Below are 20,124 nucleotides of genomic sequence, written 5' to 3' on the forward strand. Positions count from 1 at the left end.
GCAGGATCCCAGTGAACACCATCAAAACACACTGACAGCAGGCAAAAAGTGGGGGTAACCATGCCAAAAAGAGGGTACTTTCCTACACCCGCGCCCCCAACCCAGCCTTGTAACGGCTATTTCCAAGGGAGAGGGTGTTGCCTCCCTCTCCCACAGGAAATCCTTTGTTCTGCCTTCCCCTCCTTGAGCTGGTCAAGCAGCAGGAGGGTAGAAATCTGAGGGGCTGCAGCAGCGTGGGCTGCCTGCAAACCCTTTAAGACTAGTAGGAGCAAAACTGGAGAGGGGGGAGGAGGTCCTCTAAGGAGCCCCCTGAGTGCATGAAATCATGCCATCAGTGTTGGCATTAGTATTAGGGTATGATTCTGATCTGTTTGATACTAAACATGCCTATGTTCAGAGTTACCAATATGTAGCTTCCGCGCACTTACAAAGTCCAGTGCATTGGAACTCGAGTCAGTAGGGGCACCTCTGATCATGCAGGGGTGCCCTCACACACAGGAACCTGCACCCTGCCATTTGGGCCAGGAGGACCTATCATTGGGATGACTTACAATGACCTGGTGAAGCGACCAGCAGGAAAGGATGAATGCACCCTTTCACACAGGCTGCAATGGCAGACCTGCAGACACAGTCTGCATGGGCTCCCATGGGTGGCATAACACATACTAAAGCCCATTGGGGACCCCTGGTGTACCAATGGCCTGGGTACCCAAGTACCATATACAAGGGACCTACAGGGGGTACACCAGTATGCCAATTGTGGGGCGTAAATGGTACAAAGCAACCAAATTTAGAGCAGAGAGCACAATCACTGGTGTCCTGGTTAGCAGGGTCCCTGTGAAAATGGTCTAAACATGCTGATTTATAGGCAAAAAGTTAGGGTAACCATGCCAAAAAGAGTGACTTTCCTACAGTATTATGGTAAATTGTAATTGTCTGTTGCTCATGTCTCTAGTCCAAAAATTACTGTTACCTGTTGCAGAAATGCTTGTTTGGCTGTGCGGCACTTGGTTCTTTTTTTAGCTGGTTTTTCTTCATAAGCACATGCAGCCTGTCTTTTTTTTGTCTTTCAGGTGTTAAGGATTCTCAGGAGGGACCGCTGAGAGTCTGAGGATTCAGGTGCATCAAGGCCTGGATGCGGAGCAGAAGCATTGGATGGCTCTCGGGATGCGAAGCATGCGTCAGCAGTTTGACAGCATGGCACTTAAATCACGGTGACTACACACAAAAACTTGTTTTGCAATTTTATTCAACCCAAGTAGTTTGACATGCAGTGATGATACAGATACACCATACTCTACAATGACATCAGATATGTGATCCTTGACACTACGCACTTGGATGTCAGCCACAGTCATAGGTGCATTGAAGTGTTGATCATGGTCCCTCTACCCCACTCTTTTTTTATTGCCAGGCCCCTTCCTTGTGATCCATCACTGAATTATAAAACACTTAGGAAGACACAGAAGCTGCCTGGCTCTCCCATCCTCCAGAGTAGTTCCCTCCTGTTGGAAAGTGGATTATTTGTAAGGGCAGATAATTACCTACACCTAGCAATAGGCCCCTACCCCCCACTTAGGTCCAGTTAGATCTCAATAAGTTAAACCCAGCTCAACCGTTGGTAGCTTGGCAACGAGCAACAAGGCTTAATTTAGGCGACCAGTGTGTAAAGCATTTAAAAATCACAGTAAATAAGTAAAACACAAAGCAATAAAAATCCAACACCAATTTATAAAAATAGATTATATATTTATGTTTAAAATGACACGATTAAAATCAGATAAGGGGAACCAGAGATATGAATTTTTAAATAATTAATGTTTTCTAGTGCATAGAAGCAACATGCGGGTTAAAAAAAAGTCACACTGGACAGGGACAAAGTCCAGAGTTCAGGCCACCCACAAGATAACACTGTTACACTTACTTTCAGAAGTGTTTCTTGATTCAGGAAAGTGATCCTAAGTACCAGCCAAGGGTTCTGAGGCTCTGGTTTGCTTTTTGGGGTCTGGGACTACAACTCCCACAATGCACCTCTTCAACATATGGAGGTGCTCCAAACCTCCAAACTTCTGGATCTTCTTCCAGAGGTCCTTTTTCGGTCCTTAAAGTGTCCCCAACTTGATCCAAGGTTCCAGAAGCCCCTAGTTGTTCCTTGAGGGTTGTGACTACAATTGCCAGAATGCACCGGATCAGAATGGTCAAATGGTCACTGGACACTAGTCAGCTGGGCTCTACTTGTAGGACTTGATGCAGGGGACTCTTGGCCTTTGTACCTGTAGTAAACAGGGAGTCCCTTCTTGAAGCAGTAGAAGACAGGCCAAGTCCTTTTTTAGTGGTGAAGCCTAAGTGTGCAGTTTGTGCAGTCCTTCAGAGTGCAGTGTCCAGGTGCAGGTCAGGGGTCCAGCAGGACATTCCTTCTTCTTTGTCTTGTTCCTTGTAGGGATCTGAGGTGAGGGTGCAGCTCTGCCATATTTATCCTTGCACTTGAGGTCGAAAGCAAGGGGGTCCTGGTTGTCCAATCACAGGCAGTCTCATTCCCCATTTGATGACCACTTCCTGGGGAGTGGCAAAGTCCTTTTAGTGGTGAAGGCCCAAGTGTGCAGTTGGTGCAGTCCTTGAGAGTGCAGTGCCCAGGTGCAGGTCAGGGGTCCAGCAGAGCAGTCATTCTTTTTCTTTGTCTTGTTCCTTGTAGGGAGCTGAGGTGTGGGTGCAGCACTGCCATATTTATCCTTGCTCTTGAGTTGGAAAGCTAGGTGGTCCAGGTTTTCCAATCACAGGCAGGCTCCTTCCCCATTTGATGACCACTTCCTGGGAAGTGTTGCAAAAATCAATCCCAGGTAGCAACATTCTTCAAAAGTCCATCATGGCTGAAAGTGATTTTTTGGAGGTTAGATATGGCTGAGCCCACCCACTGGTATGGCTAAAAATCCTAAACACACCCCTCTCCTGCCCTCCACTTATCTAATCCAGAGGGCACCTATTTTTCTGGAGTTGCAGGAAATGAGGGAGGTCCTGAGCTGCTTCATATGTCCTTCCCTGCCTTTATAGACCAGTTTGGCTGCTCTCCCCCAACCTGTTTCACCATCTGCTGAGGCAGATCTCCCCCAGGCACATCTTTTGTGTTCAGCCCAGGCCACTTCACACCTCATCAAGGCAGCCTGACCAGGCTGCCAGAGGCTGGCCAATCAGAAAAGGGCACTACAGTGCTGAAGTTGACAACTTTCATATAGAGTTTTAAAACTCTTTAACTAAACTCGTTATATTAAATCTAACAATTGCAAGTTGTGGGATTTATTATAACAATTAATTTGATACCACACTCAAGGTATCTAGCACTTAAGGGGACTTTGTTAATTAAAATAAAGTCTCCCCATTTTAGCCTGTGGAGGCCATTAACCAAAAGCAAATTTGGCTATTTTACCTCACCAGGGCTTATACAACAATTTGTATAGTGTCCATACTTATAGTTACATGGCACACAACTCTAGGGGCACATAGGGCACACACTAGGGGTGACTTATATGTAAAACAGTTCTTAAATTTGTAAATAAAAACAATGACCTCCCAACGACCTGCTCTTAAACACGCGGCTGCTGCAATTACATTTCGGAACACGTAATACTGAGGCGGCGCTATCCTGAAGCCAGTTCGGGCCTCTTCAATCCATATAAAGCCACTCCCTGCCCCTTCAGCTCCCTTTTGCAGCTTTCTACTTTCTCTCTTTGTGACCCGTTTTTCCCTTCCTCCGTCTTTCCCATATGTGTCTTTTGCTCACAGCAAATGCTTGAGGCAGAAGAATAAGCCCTGGCCCTCAAAAAACTAAGTGCCGGTGCCCAACACCGGAAACAACAAGCACAAATTAAGCACTGTTGTAAAAATAAGACACTTTAAGACTTTGGAAGTACTTTTAATTCCAAAGTCGAATTTGCATATAACTTGAGTTTAAAAGCAGCCAGCAATGCAGGCCTGTCTTTAAAATGACACTGGGGACCTCAGCAGTGCACCTATGGGGGAACTACCTATGCTGGGGTCCCTAAACCTACATGCCCTACCATATACCAGGGACTTATAGGTAGGTTGGCATAGCCAATTATAATTAGTGTAATGTGCCTACTGATTTTACACAGAACAGAGGCCTTGGGACCGGTTAGCAGTACCGAGGGCACCATCAGAGGCAGGAAAACACCATCAAAAAGTGAAAAATTGGGTCAAAAAGTTACGGGGGCACTTCAATAAGCCCTGTTTTCTCACACAACCCAGCTACTACAGCTTTGCTGGAGTATGAAACACAGTCGCTTGAGATTGCTCTGTTTCTTGTTTTCCCCAGGCAGGCATGGCATTACCCCAAAAAAAGAACAAGGTCCTCAATGGGATGTAACAGTGCCCAGTACTCTAATCCACATGTAATATGCTACCACCAGCATACTCACCTGCATCACACAGTCTGTTCACACTTTTCAGTGCTATAGTCCCTTTGTGTTGTTTTAGAGTATGTCACTTTTAACACTCATTTACCATGTGCACACTGTTGGCAAATTTCACCCTATATAGAGTGTATGTCTTGCATGGGCGCATGCATTCAGCGCATGATTTTATCCTGTACACACTTCCAAATCAATCTGATGTTGGGTAGGTGGAGGGGTGAGTTGAACACACAGCAGAAGAACCTGAGAAGAGGTGAGGGAGCCTGTAAGCCTCACTCCAGTGACCCATGGTACAATGGTTATGTTCACAACTACTAATCACTAAACAGTATGCTGCCACCACCACGCTTGCACTGTTTTACTCCTTGCGCAGGCAGTAGCATGCCTCAACTATGAGCCCCACCTGGTGCAGTAGTACAGCAAACCATGACACAGACCTATGTCATGGCACACGTACATATTCTATGGTACCCTATGGGGAAAATGCCAGCATTAGTGATCCAGACAACAATACAGTTGGGTACTCAGGGCAGGCGTATACAACTCTTGCATGCAGAGGAAAAATCCAACCCAATACAACCATTGCACCATACTTCAAATATTTGTGTATGATCACAGCCATTTGTGCTTGCATTATGACGTGTGGTTTTCACATTACACATCTCTATTCCTGAAGTGATGTGATGCTTGGCAAATATCTCCCTTGTCTTACTTTTCAGATAAATGCTACGCATTGCTACTTCTGATGGATACAACTACCTGTGGATTCCTCACCTAATGAATTCTCCCAATGCGCCAGCATTCAACGGAAATTTTCTTCCTAGCTCTGCACGTCGACGAGGACGTCACAATTACCCAACTCCCACGCGACGCAGTCTGACGTCATTGAGGCAATAAGAGGTCCCCGCCGGCGTGCTGATGTCAGTTTCCTTTTTTCCGTGCCTTCGAGTAACGTTTTTTTCTTCGAGGCTCTAGGGAGCAACTGTATCGCTGATACTGATACTTTGTTGTTATGTCTCCGCCACGTAAATCTGGGTTTAAACCCTGTAGGGAGTGCTGGGGCCATATGTCGGTTACGGACCCGCATAATGACTGCTTGTGGTGTCTAAGTTCCGTGCAGGACGTGGAGGAGTGTGGTTCATGTCAACAGATGAACCCGAAGGTGCTGAAAGAGCGTGAGGCCAAGTTGTTCTTGGCAAAATCGAAGAAGAAGGAGAAGCATCATCATCGGAGGTCATCTTCTAAGTCTTTGAGGTCACACAAGAGGCGTCGTCATGACTTCCGGCGTTGGCATGATTCCCTATGTTGGTCGGGGAAAGACCGGTCCCGCTCGAGGACTCCATCGGCTCGGCGCCGTAAGTCGTGGGAGGTCAGCTCAACAGTGGTGCCTCAACCGCAGACTCCTCAGACTTCTCCGGCGCCATCGGTCTATGAGGTTGAACCTCACCAGAGTCCTGACTTCTCGCCGGCACAATCGGAGGTGCCCGATCCGACGCCGGCTCCAGAGGAGTTCACAGCACCTCAAGTGCCGACGCCGCAGGGGTATCCGGCGCCAGGTGCGGATCCAGCCGCATTTTTTAATGCGATGTTTAACATCTTCGTCTCCATGGCTCCTGGCGGTGCACCGGCTGGTCCCTCAGGTTCCTTGGCCTTTGATTTGGGTGTTCCGGCTCCACACAGACCGACACCCTTTATGCCCTTCTGTCCTTTGGAAGGTGCTGGTTTGGCGCCGATGCCGTTGGCGTCGCCAAGAAGGCCTGTGACGCTGCTAGCTTCTGCTGCCCCGGCACCATTGACTTTGTCATGACTCCAGTCAACGCCGGAGAAGAGGGTCTGCCCGTCCATGGCGCTGATGGATCCGGTGTCGGGCGAATCCGAAGATCTGTGTCAACCGAGGTCTTTGGTTTCAGCTAACACCTTGTCGACTCCAAGGATAGAGGCCCGACTGTGCTCCAGGAGAAAGGCTCTGAGGTTGCTTGAGGAGCAAGAATATAGGAGGCAGCTCCTGGAGGAGGGTGAGATCGAGGAGCCCCTGGGAGATCTTCAGGTCTTGGACTCCGCAAGCAGACTGGACACTTCCCCAGAGTGAGATTTGGCATCTCCTGGGGAGTACACTGAGGAGGCTGCTTCGTTCCACTCGGTGGTGAGGAAGGCAGCGGACTTTCTAGACCTTCCAGTCTCTTCTTTGTCCGTCAATAGATCTGTGGCGAGGAGATACCGAGTGGCTCCTGGGGATCCAGGATTTCTTTCAAGACAACCGACTCCAGAGAGTCTGGTAGTGCCGGCCTCGTGTTCCTCTCGTGCATCTTCTGGGTCCTTTCCTGGGGTCCCGTCAGACAGAGAATCCAAGAAAATGGAGCATTCTGCAAAGAAAACTTTTTCATCTTGCAGTATGGCCCTGAAGTCGACCAACGCAACCTGTGTCTTGGGCAGGTACATCTATGCCTTGATGGACGCAGCCAAGGCTGTGCAGCCTGATTTGTCTCATGATGTTCTGAGCCTTTTGTCTGATGCACAGGCAGCGGCAACCCAGGTCATTCAGTCAGGGCTAGATACTTCTGATTCGGTGGCCAGGGCGAATGGCACGTCCATAGCAACCAGGAGGCATGCGTGGTTGAGGTCGTCTGGATTCTCATCTGATGTGCAATCGACCCTTCTAGACTTACCTTTTGATGGGGACAAACTATTTGGTACTAAGGCTGACTCTGCATTGGAGCGTTTCAAGGAGAGCAGGGCTACAGCTAAATCTCTGGGCTTGCAGGCTACTACCACCACCCCTTTTTGTTCATTCAGGATGTTCAGTGGATTTGGTGTGTCTCTTCCTTTAGGGGAAGATTCCAGCAAGCAGGCCAACAGCCTACTACTACTCTCCCCTATAAGACATATAGGGGGTGGGTTAGGGTTAGGATGAGAGGAGCCACCCAGCAGCACCCTGCCTCTTCCTCTTCCTCCGGGGGGTGCAGCAGGGAAAGCAGCCTTAGTCCTCCATCTATTCCATCCCATGCTTCTCCTGTAGGGGGAAGGCTATTGCATTTTCTCTGAATGTGGGAGTTAATCACATCGGACTCCTGGGTCACCAATATTGTGGGGAAAGGCTATGCCCTTCCTTTTCACGAGTTTCCCCCTCCCATCCCTCCCCGTCCATCCTTCTGCACGGAAGATCATCTCCTGTTTTTGCAGCGGGAGGTTCTAGTCCTTTTGTCAAAAGGTGCAGTGGAGTTGGTTCCAGAGTACGAAAGGGGTCAGGGTTGTTATTCGAGATATTAACTTATCCCCAAGAAGGATGGTCAGTTGCGGTCTATTCTGGACCTGAGGGTTTTGAATTGGTTCCTAAAACAGAAAAAATTCAAAATGCTGACCCTAGCGCAGGTGCTTTTGGCGTTGAACAAAGGGGATTGGATGGTGTCTGTCAACTTGCAGGATGCTTGCTTTCATATTCCCATTCTCAAGTCGTACAGGAAGTATCTCCGGTTTTGGTGAGGTCGCAACACTACCAGTTTGCGGTCCTTCCTTTTGGTCTTACTTCTGCACCTCGAGTCTTCACGAAGGTAATGGCGGTGGTTGCAGCATGTCTCAGAAGAAAGGGAATAGCGGTATTCCCTTACCTGGACGATTGGTTGATCAAAGCCAAGTCTCTAGAGCTCGTGTTGCATCACCTGCGGATGACAACCCAGTTGTTGTCTGACCTGAGCTTTTCGGTAAATTTGCCCAAATCTCACCTGGAGCCCTCTCAACGCCTCCTGTTCATAGAGGCAGTACTGGACACAACATTGAGTCACGCCTTTCCTCCGCCTCAGCGGATTCAGGACATTCAAGCGTTGATTCCAATGGTCAAAGTGGAGCGGGCGTTCCAGTCCTCAGGGTCCTTCGTCTGCTTGGTCTGTTTCCTTCTTGGATTCTGTTGGTCACTCATGCACGTTGGCATATGAGGGCTCTTCAGTGGTGCCTCCGCAGGCAGTGGTTTCAGCACAGAGGGGATCTCGAGGAATCGATAAAGATCTCCTGCGACGCTGCGGTGGATCTACGATGGTGGGCTGTGGACGGAAACCTTTCCCAAGGAAGGCTGTTTTCAATGCCACCTCCAGTGACCACGCTGATAACGGATGCTTCCACTCGAGGGTGGGGAACTCATCTGGGGGACCTGGAGATCAAAGGTCATTGGTCTCCAGTGGCGCAGATGTTTCATATCAATCTGTTGGAATTGCGGGCGAGACATTTAGCACTCAAGGCCTTCCTCCCTTCCCTTCGCAGTCAGTCGGTTCAGGTCCTAACGGACAACACTACCGAATTATGGTACATCAACAGGCAAGGAGGGGTAGGGTCGTACCTTCTCTGCAGAGAGGCTCTGCGGCTCTGGTCCTGGGCACGGGACCATCGGATTTGCTTAGTAGCAAACCATCAGGCCGGTGTTCTAAACGTACGTGCGGACAGTCTCAGTCGGCACATCTTGGACGAACACGAGTGGCATCTCCATCCAGACCTGATTCTTTACATCTTCCGGATGTGGGGGTTTCCTCAGATAGACCTCTTTTCCACTCGGGAGAACGCGCACTGTTCGTCGTTCTGCAGCCTCCAGTATCCGGTGCAAGGAGCATTGGGGGACGTGTTTCAGAAGTCCTGGTACGGCCAGTTGCTTTACGCGTTTCCTCCCATGCCCTTGATCCCTCGGGTTCTGAGGAAGGTTCGCCAAGACGGGGCCCAAGTAATCTTGATAGCGCCAGATTGGCCAAGAAGGGTGTGGTACACAGATCTTCTCCAACTCTCTCTGTGCCCTCCGCTACGTCTTCCTCACAGGGCAGACCTCCTCTCGCAGTCACAGGGGCAAATTCTACACCCCCACCTCCAGAGCCTGCACCTTCATGCCTGGAGATTGAACGGGCCAATCTGAGTTCCTTTTCTCTCCCACCAGAGGTGGTGGATGTTATTTTATCGGCCAGGCGACACTCCACCAAATCTATCTATGCTGGAAGATGGGCAAAATTTGTGGTTTGGTGTGGAGAAAGACAAATTGATCCCTTACTTGCCCATTTGTCAGACATTTTATCATTTGCATTATTGTTGGCGCAGGGGGGTTGTGCAGTTGAGACAGTTAAAGGTTATTTGTCAGTACTGTCGGCCTTTCTGTGTCTTCCAGATCAACCCTCTTTATTTAAGTCCCCTATAGTTTTAAGGTTCTTAAAGGGCCTTACTAATAGGTTTCCTTCCACTCCTTTTGTTATGCCTTAGTGGGATTTAAATTTAGTATTAACATTCCTGATGGGTTCACCGTTTGAACCCTTGCATTCATGTCCTTTATGGTTTTTAGTATTAAAAACAGTTTTTCTTATAGCCATCACATCGGCTAGGCGTCTGAGTGAGCTTCAGGCGCTTAGCGTTAAACCCCCTTTTATTTCCTTTCATGTGGACAAGGTGTGGTGTTGAGGACCAAGGCGGCTTTCCTACAGAAGGTTGTTACACCCTTTCATTTAGGGCAGTCAATAATACTCTTGTCCTTCTATCCTCCTCCCCATCCATCAAAGGAGGAGGAGAGACTGCATTGTCTGGATCCAAAAAGGGCGTTAGTTTCTACGCCGATAGGATGAGAGAATTCCGACTGGAGGATCAGCTCTTCGTCGGTTACGTGGGGAAGAGGAAAAGCAAGGCTGTCCACAAGAAAACACTCTCCAGGTGGGTTATTCTTTGCATCAACGTGTGTTATTCCTTGGCAAAGAAGGTTCCTCCTATGGGAATTAGAGCCCATTCCACAAGGGCTAAGTCGGCCTCTTCGGCCTTGGCTAGAGGTGTTTCTGTGGCTGACATTTGTAAGGCCGCAACTTGGGCATCCCTCCATACTTTTGCAAAGCATTATTGTTTGGATTCAGAGGTTAGGAGGGATGGCCATTTTGCACAGTCAGTGCTGCAGTATTTCTTGGTTTGACCATTCAGGCATCCACCACCGGGTGCGGTACTGCTTTGGGACTCTATTCATTAGGTGAGGAATGCACAGGTAGTTGTATCCATCAGAAGAACAAGTTACTTACCTTCGGTAACGTCTTTTCTGGTGGATACACTAGCTACCTGTGGATTCCTCACGGTCCCACCCGCCTCCCCGTTGCCTGAGTGGTCTTGCCAGGATATCCTAGGGTGCGTTTGTATATAATGATGTGTATATTTGCTTATATTTGAACATATATGAGTTTATATATATATTTTAATAATATGTATATATATGTATGTAGGAAGTTGGCTCTGTATATACTATTTCAAAGTAAGAAATAGTGTGCACAGAGTCCAAGGGTTCCCCTTAGAGGTAAGATAGTGGCAAAAAGAGATAATTCTAATGCTCTATTTTGTGGTAGTGTGGTCGAGCAGTAGGCTTATCAGAGGGTAGTGTTAAGCATTTGTTGTACACACACAGGCAATAAATGAGGAACACACACTCAAAGACTTACTCCAGGCCAATAGGTTTTTATATAGAAAAATATATTTTCTTAGTTTATTTTAAGAACCACAGGTTCACGATTTACAAGTAATACTTCAAATGAAAGGTATTTCACTCAGGTATTCTAGGAACTTTGAATAATCACAATAGCATTTACAGTTCGAACAATAAGCTATTTTAAAAGTGGACACAGTGCAAAAATCAACAGTTCCTGGGGGAGGTAAGTATTTGTTAAGTTCACAGGTAAGTAAAGCACTTACAGGGTTCAAAGTTGGGTCCAAGGTAGCCCACCGTTGGGGGTTCAAGGCAACCCCAAAGTTACCACACCAGCAGCTCAGGGCCAGTCAGGTGTAGAGGTCAAAGAGGTGCCCAAAACACATAGGCTTCAATGGAAACATATGGGAAAACGTGATGTAGATAGAAGTGAATGTGTATTACAGACCTGAACACAACATTTTCTGTATTCACATGTATGTATGTGATTTTGCCTTGCAGGTGATTCTGTACTTATATTTCTTGATTCTTACATTATTTCTCTACCGAGACAATTCAGATTTGGGGGTGTATTTAAGAGAGGCTTACACCAGCGTTGCACCATAAATTGTGATGCAACAGCAGAGCAAGCATAAAGTCATATTTATAAACAATGCACTTGCAAAAATGCTTTGGTTTTTAAGGTTACGTGGGGCAAAAGCTGCTTTGAAACCAGCTGCACAACTCACAGTTTAATATATTCAATGTAGGTGTTCCCCTGCAAAATCTGCCGTATATGTAATGCAGTAATATGGGTTTACCAATGCGTCACACATTGTTGGGTAACACAACATAAATCCTGAAATGCACCAGAGTTGCTGCACACCGGCAAACCAGGTGTAGGGAAAGACGCAGTGCCTATAGTATAAAAAGATCATCCCACAGAACAATTTGGCAAGCTCACCTACGCCATGGAGGTCATCATACTGCAACTTGGAATAATTTGGAGACGACCACCACCGCGTAGTCAGCGAAGGAGGAGGGATCGTGTACAGGCAGTGCATTTCTCTCATTGACCTCAGGGAGGAGGAGGTTATTCAATTCTACAGACTCAGGAGGGAGTCTTATCATTGAATTAATGCAGAATATTGGGCCAAATCTCCAGCCACCAACTGCAAGGCCCAATAATAATCCCCCTCATTTGAAACGTCCTTCCAGATCACAAAAGCCAGACTGGCAGGAATCTCAAGGGAGGATTTTCTACGTTCCTCACCTCGGTCTTGGATGCCATAATCAAACTCAGACCACAACACATTCTCTTCCCCTAAACTCAACAACAACTAGACACCAAGCAAGGCTTTTACACCAAAGCTGGATTCTCACATGCAATTGATTGCATACATCGGCACACATCTGCAATTGGTACCCCCTGCTGCAACATCCCAGAAACCAGAAGCATACATATTATATCAATGCCCAGGCCATAGTGGATCATTAGGGAATGTTCATGAATGTGCTGGCTAAATACCTAAGGAGTGCACATGATGCCTTCACATTCTGCCACAGTATCATCAATGCGCAATTTCAGAATGGCAGATACGAGAATGCCCTACTCATTGGCAAGGAAACCACAAATATACTTAATACTATCTAAGAAGTTGAACATACAACTGAATAGCCATCCGTGTGTTTGCAAATGGATGTCATGTTATATGCACATATTGGAAATAACGGACTAGTATGTAAACAATGATGTCCAGTTAGTTGTGCCATTCCCTCATTAATCCTGCAATGGATTCTTGCAAAGATCATCTGTGAGAAATATTGTGTTATCTCACATTGTGTGAGTGGACTGAAACACATTTTCTGCACTAGTTAACAAATCAACACAAATCATGCTGTCCACAAGTGAAGTCAATATGAGTAGAACGGATACCCATTAGCTAAGTGTATGTTCAGTAGTTTATCTAGTCTTGGATATTTCTGAAAGTTACACTAAAATAAAGGATGTTGAACAGATCATGTGTTCCTAAGTGCAAGAAGTATTTGTAAATTCTGTTGATGCCATGCACAATAAGTGTAAATGTCAAATCCAGGTACATGTGTGATTCCAACAGTACAAAGTGCACATATTTACCAACCATTCTTGCAGTCTAGGTCCAAGCATACACATTGTTATCAACCCACATTGACATACTTCATCAATGTGATAAATTACCAGTTTGGAAGCTCAAGTTTGCCTGCATTTCCTGCATCTAATTCATCAGTGTAAAACTGACACAATCAATATGTTGTCAAACATGTCATACACCAGTAAATAACATAGAATAGAATGCAACCAGGGTAGGGTATCATAGTGTACCCGGGATCCCAAACTCAGCGCACTCTTGCCACATAAATGATGTCATAATCAAGGCATATAAGTACAGAATCACCTACAAAGCAAAATCACATATATACATGTGAAATCATAAAGTGTTGTGTGTAAGTCTGTAGTAGAAAGTTACTTGTATCTACATCAGTTTTCCCATGTAAAAATAACCTTCATTGCCATACTTGTGTGTCAATCTAAGTTCTCCAAGACAGCTCGATATACAAAAAGCATTAGCTGTTAGTTTACAAAATAATATATAACTATCCATGTCACATGTTGGAAATTCACTACATGTACCAAGCAAATAGCCATGCTAAATTTATTGAACACATCAAGGCTGTGTTAATGGCATGTAGTTAAGCAAGGACATGGGAGGTGTCAAAAGGACAAATGTATCATCATCATCACACACAAGCTTTATTCGGTCATATTTAACAATCAAAGCAAAATAAAATCACAATAAATAAAATGGTAAAATACACATGATAAATACAGAGCTAAAATAAAAATAAAATCAACAGTCATACAAATATACTGGCCACCTGTCGGGGAAAAGGGAACTGTCTCGCACCAGCTTCCTATTTACACTTTCAGTACCTCATATAACTTTTCCCCCATCAGCCAGAGAACAGTCATAATGTTAGGTAAAAAATTAGTAAATAATAAGTTAAGAACAATGATCATTTAAGGGCAAGTCGTTTTGATTTTTTAAAAAAACTAGTACGTATATACCATGCGGCCGCAAGCAACTTGCTGACCGCACAGATTAAAAAGCTAGAAGTGTCTCTCGTCAACAGCCTTAGTGCAACTTTACAGTGTCTCAAACCCATATTCCTACAAGCTGGGCGAATCCACTTCCTCCGAGCAATCACATAAGCTGGGCAAATAAACATAAAATGTACTGTAGTTTCCGGGGTGCAATTACAACTAGGGCATAAATCTGTGATCGGGGCAGGTCGCCAGGTGCTAGTTAGTGATTTCAATGGTAAGCACCCATACCTGAAGCGGGCATACAGGCTTTTGCTTAGTAGGTCAGGAATTAAATCCAGAAAGGGTTCAAAATTAGGATACCATTTGAAGTTCAGAAATTGTGTTGTCAGTCGACCATACGACGTACATAACAATTGCTTATTCATAACATAAGACCAATAGACTGACTTCAGGTGTTGCTTCTGGGCCCTTCTTAAATGATGAGGTTGTCTCCAGAAATCCCCAAGTCCCAAGGTGTGAAACCATCCTGAGACATGCTTAAGCCCGGGAATAAAAAGCTCATTTGGTCTATCTAAGATGTCTTGTAAAGATTCTTATATTCAACTAATTCAGGGGTAGTCCAAATGCATACCCAAAAAAGTAATGGTCTTAAAGCTATTACATCTGAAATGCGGGAAAATCTGAGATCCAGGAACACTGGAATCAATGGGGTGTTACGAGGACATGCAAGGAGGGATCCTGTAAAGTTATTTTCCCCTACAGATAGTTTGCTGACATTAGAGAATTCCCAAATCTCTGCACCATAAGACGCCGCTCCCTGAGCCTTTGCTAAAACAAAATTTTATGGCTGGAGAAACAGCTTAGTAGTAGAATTTCAAAAACGTAGAATAGCCCCAGATCTATGCTGTAAAAGTGTACTGCTCTTATCGATCTGGACCTCCCATTGCATATTATTGTTAATTCTTATCCCCAGGTAATCAATAGAGCATACCTTGCTTAAAGGAGCCTCATTAAGTGAAATAGTGCATCCTCTGGTGAATTTCGTTTTACTAGAATTAAGCTCTAGTCCATGGTCTGCACAAAAAGCACTAAACCTATTCACCAAGACTTGAAGGCCCATAGGGGTTTTGGAGATCAAAAGAGAATCGTCAGGAAATAATAAAATCAGACTTTTTTGACTATTCAAAAAAGGGGCATCGTTTTGGCTATCAGATACAACTTGCACCACTTCATTAATAAACAAGGAGAAAAGAGTAGGAGCGAGGACGCAGCCCTGACGTACCCCCGCCTAATAACTATTCGATCAGTGAGTTCACCCTGATGGCCCCATCTCACTTGTGCATAGGTATTCTTGTGCATCCTCCGGACTAGATTAACTAAATTCTCCGGGGCACCTATTTTATGCAGGACTTCCCTCTAGGGACTAGGTCCAAGGCAGATCTTAAATATACAAAAGCATCATACAATTTCTGTTTTGCTAAAGTGACATATTTCCAGAATAGCAGGAGAAGCCTAAAGACCTGATCCATGGCACTGTTTTTTTGGCAAATACCGGCCTGAAGAGGGGATAATACCTGGTTGTCTTGAACCCATTCCATAAGCCTGTCTAAGACTTGCTTAGCAAAAATGTTTTGCAAATTGTCAAAAAGACTGATTGGTCTGTAATTAACAGGTGAACCCATGTCACAAATGTATGTGTGAGTGTCAAACATGCTGGCACTGTCACAACCTACTTATGGCTTAATATATGAGAATCTGATCAAAGATTTGTCACTTTGCACACTATAATGAGTGCACATAACATAGAGATGTTAAGAACATTCCAAAATACTGTAATCTATTTCCTAAGTGTGACAGCATGTAGAAGTGTCCTATGTATCAGGACATGGACAGTATTTGCAATGACACGTAGAACTTGAAGGTGCATATGTAAACTAATGGTCAACAGTATCTAACACATATTGGTCATAACTGTTAGGAATGTGTATGAGTTTGCCCACAAACATAACACACATGTTCAGTTATGCCTCAGTAACAATGTGGAAAATAATTAACTGTTGTATTTTTGTACATTGAGCTGACAAAGGATATGGGTTGCTGCCATGGATTATGACCCCATTCACCCATCCCCAGATGAAGGCTGAAAAACGATATAACACAGCAGACACCGAGGAATGTTGTGGAGAGGACTTTTAGTGTCCTAAAGTCCAGGCTCAGGTAGAAGACTTTTAGTGACCCCCTATGGTGTGCAAAATAATCCTTGTCTATGCTATACTGCACAACATCTTTGTAAAAACAAATGCCCCCCAAATACAAAGGAACTGGATGATGATGAAGACAGTAAAGGAGGGATCCAGCACACAATGGCCGGTCAGCGGAGATGTGACCAGATTGTGGTAAATTTCTTCAGTTAAACTATATCACCTGATGGTAATTCTGACAGAAGATATGTCAACTTATCAACCTATACATTTTGAAACACATTCACTGTGTTGTGTATATGTGAAAGTCAATGTAAAAATGGAGTCACATCTTCTCAACTAAATGTAGGCCTCAACATGTAACAATCATGTCTGAGCTGTTGATCAAAATGGGGCCATAACACCCAAAAATAAAACAAAGAAGCAAAGCAATGTGATGCTGTGTACTGCATGAAAGGGACAGGGCAGGATTGCCACATACGTATGCATAGCAATGGCCCATTCCTGTCCTCAAGCACTTAAGCAATGCAGTGTAGCACTTGTGTTCTATATGGTACTCAGTGAATGATGGAAAACAAATCTCCCAAAATGTCAGTATGTGACATAAACCCCTCATTGTAGTATGTCTCACAAAAGGACTGACAAGCAGTATGGCAGCACTTTGCAGGAGCAAATATGTCACAGATACCATCACAGATCAAGAGTGACAGTTGTCATGGATAAAGGCCTAGTCTCAGATGTAGATGCTAAAATGTCATTTGTAAAGAAGGCATATAGGCATGTGTGTAAATCCACGAATCACTACACGTGACAGCTTTTCTGGGCACATTGATATAAATGCCACATCTGGCCACAGTTTACAAAATACACATTTACCATGCTTTTAGCAGCAATGCAATGAAGCTCAAAGGCCTGTAACAGAACACAATAAGCAGACAAAGTTGCAATGTGTGACATTAACCAAACAAGTCAGACAAGGGAAATGTTTGCCAACCATCACATCACCTCAAGAATACAAAGATGGTAATCATGTGAAGCGTCCATGTCAAACGTCAAGCACAAATGTATGTGTTCATACACAATCTTATTGAATATGGTGCAGTGAAGAGGTTGAGTATGAAATTACTCCTTAATGGTAAGAGTAGTGTACCCCTGCCCTGAGTGTACAACTGCATAGTTGTGTGGCTTACCAACTCTGGTAATACCCAATGGGGAACAGGGAATATGCATGTGTGCCATGACACAGGACTGAGTCAAGCATTGCAATCTTCTTGGACCAAAGGGGTTGGGGGAGGAGCTGGCACAGAAACACCTGCCCTCATAATAGATGTTCACTATTGCCTTTGTCAGGATTGAGACCGAGCTAAAGTGGGGACCTGCCCTCGCAATAGATGTACAATACTGCCTTTGTCATGATTGAGACAGAGCTAAAGTGGGGATGGCAGCATGTTGTATAGTGCAAATTACCATTCTGATGTATACAACTACTTGTAGATTCCTCGGCTTATGAATTCTCCCAATGCGCCAGCATTCAATGGAACTTTTCTTCCTAGCTCTCCACGTCGACAAGGACATCATAATTGCACGGCTCCGCACTCGACTCCGTCTGACGTCATTGTGGCAATAAGAAGTCCTCGCTGGCATGCTGACATAATTTCCCTTTTTTCCGCGCCTTTAACGCTAACGGTTTTTTAATTATCTCTTGAACAGTTACTGTTTCGAAGAATTGTTGTTGAGCGTCACAATGTCTCTGCTGGAAAAAATCAAGATTTAAGCCTTGTTGTGAGTGCGGGGTCGCATGTCGGTGACGGATCCTCATGAGAATTGTTTGTGGTGCCTGAGCTCAGACCAAGACGTGGAGGGATGCATGTCCTGCCAGTGGATGAACCCGAAGGCCTTGAAGAAGAGAGAGAGGCTAAGCTCTTCTTGGCGAAAGCTAAGAAGGAGAAAAGGGGTCATCGAAGATCAAAGGTGGGGTATACTTCTTCGCATAAGTCCTCGAGGTAGAATAAGAAGCGACGCCGGCATGAATCTCGACGCCGTTCTTCCAGGGATTGGTCTCCGGTCCCCTCCGAGATGGCGCCGTGCGGCCTGGGAGATCAGTCCTACGGTGACTCCTCAGCCTCAAAGGCCACAGGATTCTCCAGCGCCGACTTTGATAGAAGTCTCCGAGTCCCCTGTGAACCCCACGGCTCAGTTTTCTCCTGTGTCCACTCATGGTGAGGAGTCGAGTGTGCAGGCATCGGAGTTGGTTCAAACACCTCAGGAGGAGCAGATGTTTCCTACCTTCCCGACTCTAGGAGCGGATCCATCAGCGTTCCTCAATGCTATGTTTAGCATTTCTAACAGAGCTATGGCCCCCAGTGGTGCGCTTGCTGGTCCCACGAGTCCGTTAGCATTCACGCTGGGTTCGCCGGCGCAGTACAAGCAGGCTCAGTTTGTACCCTTCTACCCGAGAGAAGGTGCTGGTTTGGCCACCCTGGATGATGCTGCCGAAGGAGTCGAGGATGACACCGGATGAATCCCGTTCGACCCACAGTGTCTCTCCATCCTCTCCTCCGCCAGAGCTTCCATCTGCTTTGAAACTGGTGTCGTCGACATCGGCTAATTCTCTGTCAACGCCGCATTTGGAGTCTAGACTGAGGTCGAGGAGAACAGCCTTGAGGCTCTTGGAGAAGCAAGAGTATCTGCAACAACTGTTGGAGGAAGGAGAAATTCCATAGCCTATGGGTGAATTTCAGGGCCTAGACTCTGCAAGCGGCATAGATACATCCCCTGACTGGGATTTCTCATCCCCTGGTGAGCTAACAGTGGAGGCAGATTCTTACCACAGTGTAATAAAAAAGGTTGCTGAGTTTTTATGACCTTCCTTTGCCGGCATCGGAGGGGAAAACAAACATTTTAACTGAGGTGTTACATCCTTCCGCTACATCTTCTGAGCCTCTCCTCCCTTTTAATGATGCCCTTTTTTAATCCATTCCTGACATTTGGAGGAAGCCAGTCACAAATCCAGCGGTTTCCAGGACTGTGGCTAGGAGGTACAGAGTTGCTCCAGGGGATCCGCAGTTTCTGTCACCGCATCCAAAGTCTGAGAGCTTGGTGGTACACGCCTCTTGTTCCCTGCGACTCGTTCAGATAGGGAGTCTAAGCGTATGGAGCAAACAGCTAAAAAGGTTATCTTGTGCAATATGGCTTTGAAGTCTCTCAATGCTACGTGTGTGTTGGGGAGGTACATCCATGCCCTGATGGACTCAGCAAGAACTGTTGTGCCAAGATTGCCTCAGGATGTGCAGAGACAGTTTGATGAGTTTTGTTGGACAGTCAAGCGGCAGCCAAGCAGATTATTCAATCTGGCTTGGACACAGCAGATTCAATTGCCAGAACGATGGGCACTTCAGTGGCAACCAAGAGGCATGCCTGGCTCAGGGCTTCTGGTTTCTCCATGGATGTTCAGGCTTCTCTTATGGACCTTCCTTTTGATGGCGAGAAGTTGTTTCGGTCCAAAGCAGGCTCAGCTTTGGAACGATTTAAAGACAGCAGGGCTACTGCAAGGTCTTTGGGACTCCAAGCTTCATCGTCTACACACTTTAGGTCTTTTCGAAGGTTCAGGGGTTTTGGCTGGGGGTCCTCTTTCTGTCGAAGGCCACAATCCAGCTTTCAGCAGCCTGCCAACCCTCTCTACAGATCTTATAGAGGTCGAGGAGGGTTAGGATGCAAGAAGCCACTCTGCAGCCTCCCGCTTCATCCTCTTCCTCTGGGGTTGCCCATCAAGGAAAGCAGCCCTAGTTTTCTCTCCATTTTACATCATGTTTCTCCCATAGGGGAAAGGTTATCTCATTTTCTCCAAGAGTGGGAGTTAATCACATCGTACTCTTGGGTGCTGAATATAGCGTGGAAAGGTTATGCGCTTCCTTTTCGGGAGTTTACCCCTCCCACCCCTCCCCGTCATTTGTTTTGCACGGAAGATCATCTCCTGTTGCTTCAACAGGAGGTGCAGGTCCTTTTGTTAAAGGGTGCAGT

This window comes from Pleurodeles waltl, chromosome 4_1 (genome assembly GCF_031143425.1).
Source record: "Pleurodeles waltl isolate 20211129_DDA chromosome 4_1, aPleWal1.hap1.20221129, whole genome shotgun sequence".
NCBI lineage: Eukaryota > Metazoa > Chordata > Amphibia > Caudata > Salamandridae > Pleurodeles > Pleurodeles waltl.